This window comes from Sceloporus undulatus, chromosome 9, assembly GCF_019175285.1.
Source record: "Sceloporus undulatus isolate JIND9_A2432 ecotype Alabama chromosome 9, SceUnd_v1.1, whole genome shotgun sequence".
In the NCBI taxonomy this organism is placed as follows: domain Eukaryota; kingdom Metazoa; phylum Chordata; class Lepidosauria; order Squamata; family Phrynosomatidae; genus Sceloporus; species Sceloporus undulatus.
Window position 1 is genome coordinate 33,662,016 of NC_056530.1, and position 6,107 is coordinate 33,668,122.

The following is a 6,107-nucleotide window of genomic DNA, read 5'->3' on the forward strand; positions in this document are numbered from 1 at the left end:
ATGCAGGAACTCCCAGTCAAAGCACCCCGTCAGATGGCCATCCAGCCTCTGTTTACAGACCTCTAAGGCAGGAGAGTCCACTACACTCTGAGGAAGGAGTGTGATCCACTATCAAACAGCCCTTACTGTCAGGACGTTCCTCCTAATGTTGAGGTGGAATCTCTTATTCCTGGAGCTTGCGTCCATTGCTCCGGGTCCTGTTCTCTGGAGCAGCAGAAAACAAGCTTGCTCCCTCCTCAACATGACATTCCTTCAAATATTTAAACAAGGCGATCATATCACCTCTTAACCTTCTTTTCTCCAGGCTAAACATCCCAGCTCCCTAAGGCCTTCCTCATAGGGCTTCATGGTTTCCAGACCCTTCATCATTTTAGCCACCCTCCTTTGGACACATAGCTCCAGTTTCTCTACATCCTTTTTAAATTGTGGTGCCCAGAACTGGACACAATATTCCAGGTGGGGCATGACCAAGGCAGAATAGAGGGGCACTATTACTTCCCTTGATCTAGATACTATACTTCTATGATGCAGGCTAGAATCGCATTGGCCTTTTTAGCTGCCGCATCGCACTGTTGACTCATGTTTGTGGTCTACTTAAGACTCCCAGATCCCTTTCACACGTACAAGTGTCTCCTTCAGCCAGGTGTCCCCCATAATCCTATATCTGTGCATCTCATTTTTCCGCCCTAAGTGCTGTACCTTACATTTCTCCATGTTGAATTTCATTTTGTTAGCTTTTGCCCAGCTTTCTAGTCTATTCAGGTCATTTTGAATCTTGATCCTGTCCTCTGGGGTATTAGCTACTCCCCCTAATTTGGGGTCATCTGCAAATTTGATAAGTATGTCCCCAATTCTGTCATCCTTCCATGGTCAATGTCTGGCAGATGTTGACCACAGAGTTGCGCTGGAGGACCTAGAGATTCCCAGAGAGGTGTTCCCTCAGATAAACACATAGCATTTTTGTTATTTGTGTTTTTTCCACATTCACAGGGGTCCTGTACCCCTAACCCAGCGAAGGTGGAGTGATGAGCATACCTTTAAATTACAATGTCACACAGAATAAATGTGTTTACATATACAGTCGCCCCTCCTAATTTGCAGACCTAAGATCCATGTTCTTGAATATGCACGGAGGGGCAAACTCTGCTATTTTCCTGTGAATCACCTGTTGCTGTTTATTCTCTTCTTATTCCCAGGATAATGTCTCTTTAATCGCGATGTCGTGTGAAAATCATTCCCCCGATGGCATGATTTTCACAGGATAATGGCTCTTTAAACCCCCGAATTTCCCCATGTGATAAAGCCCATAGAGTTGGAAGGGGCCTCATGGGCCATCAAGTCCAACCCATTGCTCAGTTCAGGGTCTCCAGGTAAAGCATTCCCAGTAGGTAGATGTCCAACCTCTTTGTGAAGGCATCCAGAGAAGGAGACCCCACCACCTCTCTAGGCAATCGGTTCCCTTGTTGAACCACTCTCACTGTCAAGAAGTTTGGGGTTGGACTGGATGACCCTTGCTGCCTGGGTTGCCACGCGCCGTCTTTTCGTGGTGCTGTCCATATGTGGTACGCATCGGTGATGTCACACACATGCTGCATCCAAACAGCATGGCGCATGCGTGACATCTTCGCGCCTCCTCAGGCAGCTTACGGCGGCCTGATGACTTCACAGCAAGGAGCTCTGCAACTGCCTGACCACAGGATTGATCCTGGGGAGAAAGGAGCTGCCCCTTTCTCCTCTTTAGCACCAGGGTGTCCAGGGACATGGTTCAGTCACTCCCTGCTATTGTTGCATGCCTGTACCATCTCACTTTTGGAACCAGCTTTAGGTTACACTTTAAAAGAAGACATGGCTTCCGATTTCAAGCTGCTTAAGTTCACTGGTGCCACCACAGAGTTTGCTTGGGCTTATTTTACAGGCCATATGCTTTCAATCACACATTTAAGATGTCCTGAAGGATTTTTGTTCTTTGAGCGCAGATGGTAGGAAGCGTTGGAAGCAAAAGGCAGAACTAGAACATCACTTGCTGGGATGGAGGTCTGCAGCTCCTAAACAGATTGTGGCAACAGAGCCTGAGATGTATCCCTAAGGTTCACTGAAGAGAAGGTGAAATTAATTAAGATAAAGCCAGTATAATCTGGGTGAAGGGAGATGAAATTAGTCATGCATTTTTCATCAAATGCCAAGAGACTCTGTGCATAGATATTTCTGTGCATTGAAACCAGGAATGAAAAGACCCCAAGATCACCGGATGGTGCTATGACAGCTTCTGGTAGGAAGACATGGGAGGCTCTTGGAACCAGTTGGACCGGAACTGTGTGGTGAGTAACCAGGAAAGAGAGTTTGGGATCATGGCGGATCACTCCATTGTAATGTCAACTCAATGTACGGCATTAACATCACATCCTATGCTAGAGATCATCAGGAAAGAATGAGGGGAACAAATTAAGGAAGCCCATGCTTTAATTTTCCAAACGAGTGTAAGGTCACATTTGGAAAGTTGAGGAGAATTCTAGCGACTGTCCAAAAAAGGAGAATGGAAGGATGAAAGCAGAAATCCTTAAGGTGCTGAATTCACCCACTAGCACTGCTGCAATGCCATACTACTGCTTGATACTACTAGCAGAAAGCATCACAGACTTGGAACAACTACAGTCAGCCCTCCTTATCCATGGATTTTTTATCCATGGATTCAAGCATCCACGGCTTGGGAAATATTCCAAAAAAGTGTACATTCCAAAAAGCAAACCTTGATTTTCCATTTTATATAAGGGACACCATTTTGCTATGCCATTGTATTTCATGGGACTTGAGTGTTCATGGATTTTGTTATCCACGGGGGTCCTGGAACCAAACCCCAGCAGATACCAAGGGCCCACTATATTAAAGAAGGTCAAAAAAGAAAGTGCAAAGGCAGGATGAATGCTCAACAAAAAGAAAAGAAAATAATGACCACAGAGGACCAAAATGTATTCAAACTAGACGACGAGGCCATCAAAATAGTAAAAGAATTTCCCACACCTTGGATCAAATATCAGAAACGATACTGCAGCCAAGAAATCAGAAGAAGACTGGGAATGGGAAGCGATGAAAGAACAAAAAAAGATCCTCAAGAGTCAAGATAAACAACTGAGCACTAAAGTTAGAAGCATCCAGGCCACTTTATTCTCATCCCTATGGATGCACATGAGAGCTGGATAGTGAAGAAAGCAGACAAAAATCAATTCATTTGCAACATGGGGCTGGAGAAGAGTGCGGGGGATACTGTGAACAGCCAAAACGACAAACAAATGGGCCCTAGAACAGAACAAGCCTGAACTTTTCCTGAAAGCCAAGATGATCAAACTGAGGCTGTCGTACTTTGGCCACATCATGAGAAGGCAAGACTCATTAGAAAAGACAATAATGGTAGGAAAGGTGGAAGGTACAGTAGTAGAAAGAGAGGAAGGCCGCATGCCAGACGGATAGATTCAACCAGGAAGATCATGGGCCTAAATGTACAAGACCTAAGCAGAGCAGTGGAGGACTTACGTACTTCAAAGGAACAAGATTCTTACTTCAAAGGAGCAATCTAATAATATGGTCTGGTCTGGAAACCATGTCTGCTGAAGACAGGCATAGGGAGCTGGGGATGTTTAGCCTGGAGAAGAGGTGACATGATAGCCCTGTTTAAATATTTGAAGGGATGTCATATTGAGGAGGGAGCAAGCTTCTTTTCTGCTGCTCCAGAGAATAGGACCCAGAGCAATGGATGCAAACTACAGGAAAAGAGAGTCCACCTCAATATTGGGAGGAACTTTGTGACAGTAAGGGCTGTTCGACAGTGGAACAAACTCCCTTGGAGTGTAGTGTCCTTCCTTAGAGGTCTTTAAACAGAGGCTGGATGGCCATTTGTTGAGGATGCTTTGGTTGAGAGTTCCTGCATGGCAGAATGGGGTTGGACTGGAGGGCCCTTCTTGGGGTCGCTTCCAACTCTATGATTCTATAATTCTATGGTTCTATGATTCTGTACTCCAACTCTGGACTTCCTACATCTGGCAGGGGTTTGGACTGAGTAACCTACAAGCCGCCAACATAATAATCATGACTAAAAAATTACATATTCCATCTCCATTTGTCTCCTTCTTCTGTTTGTCTCTGTGTCAAGTCTCAGACTGTAAGATCCTCAGGACAGAAGCTTCTCCTCTTTTCCCAAAAGCGCCATGCACGCAAATGGTGTTACAATAACAACACATTTGCACTTTTAAACCACCCTCTAACCAAATGACAATGAGAATAACAGAATTTTTGGACATCGACTGCTAGTCATGACAGCTATATAGTACCTCCAGAATCAGAGACAGCATTCCTATCATTACTGACTAATGGAAAACATAAATAGAGGGATGCAGATGCTTTCGTGGCTTCTCTGTGGGCATCTGGTTGACCACTGGAGGGAAACAAGAGTCCATAGCCTAAACCTCCAGTGGAACCTCCTTGTTCAGGGCAGTTTACTTCCAAATATACATTGCTGGGGAACATGGATGGGAGGGTGTTCCTGTATTCTTATCCTATTTGTGGACTTCCCTTGCACCTAGCTGGGCATCTGGGGAAGAAAATGGACTGGCTAGACTTTTGGTGAAAGCTCATATGGTGTTGTGACTTGAGTGTTGAACTGTGATGCTGGATTCAAATCCCTGCTCAGCCATGGAAACTGATACCCAACATAAGTTATATTTGAGGTGTCTATATTTTCCTATCTGAAGCAATTGCATGCTTCTAAGAGTGACCTTTGGAAAACCAGGTAAATTTCCCATGGGAAGGGCATGGAGACCCAAAGACTTGTGAAGGCCCTGGGTAATACAAAGACCAAGGTTAAATGTGTTTTCTGATCACTCCGTCCTGCCCCCCAGGATCTCTGCATATTCTCACACACTAAAAAGAAAAGTCAAAGTCAGGGGGAATATAGACCGGCGGTTTACGCTGGCTGGTGTGCGCGGAAAGGCTGAGGGATGGCAAAGCGTTTACGTGCTCCTAGCCCCTCTTCCTCCACTAGGTTGCCATCTTGGCACACGCCCATTTACACCATAGTGATGTCCCTCATGCGCAGCATCCAAACGGCGCTGCGCATGAGAGGCATCATAGCGCTGTACCAGGGTGCATATGGCACCTCTATAGTGGCAGAAATAGGAGCTATGTTTCGTGGCTCCTTTTCCCACAAGGTTGGGGATGTGGCAGGTGGTAAAGCCCCTCAGTAAGCTAATGAATGCTTCCTACCTGCTCCCTGCCATGTTCTCAGCCAACTTCACTATCCATGTATCTTGGGGTTGTTCTAAATCCAATAGCTGGCTTTGTTACTCCGAAGTTAAACCCACCAGTCATTTTGGCATCCCATTGTCGATTCTCTAGAAAGACCATCAGGTCTTGGTTATGTTGCAAGATTATAAAAATGTACAAAAGTTAAATGCATGACTAAAACACACATGCGCCATAAAACCATATGTGATTATACACATCCTTCCACATTTGTGGCTTTGACTTTTGCAGATTTGATTGTTCGGGGATTCTATTAATATGTTCTCTCTAGGAATATCTAGGACCTCCAGTGCAACTCCATGGTCAACCCGAACCAAAAGTCGCACCGAAGGATCTAGAGATTCCTAGAGAGAACACTTCTCTAGGCATTTGTAGCTCTTCCAGTGCAATTCTATGGTTAATGTCTGGCAGATGTTGACCACAGAGTTGCACTGGAGGACCTAGAGATTCCTAGAGGTGTTCTCTTCAGCAAAAACACTGTGTTTTTGTTATTTGTGGTTTTCCCACTTTCACAGGAGTCCTGGGCCTCTAAGCCCAGCAAATGTGGAGGGACAAATATATATCAAATGCCTGCTTAAATAAACATTTCTTGGCTTTCCGACAAAAACCAAGCAGGGAATGGGACCAGCCTAGGCTTCCATGGAAGGGCATTCCAGGTGGGAGCAGCCATCAAGAAGGCCCTCTCTCATGTCCTCTCCAAGTGAACCTGTGACGGTGATGGGACCGAGAGAAAGCCTTCCCCCAAAGGTTCATATGCGCCCGGAGATATGGTTCTTCAAATAGTCTGGACCTCCTAAACCATATAGCCCTGCCTC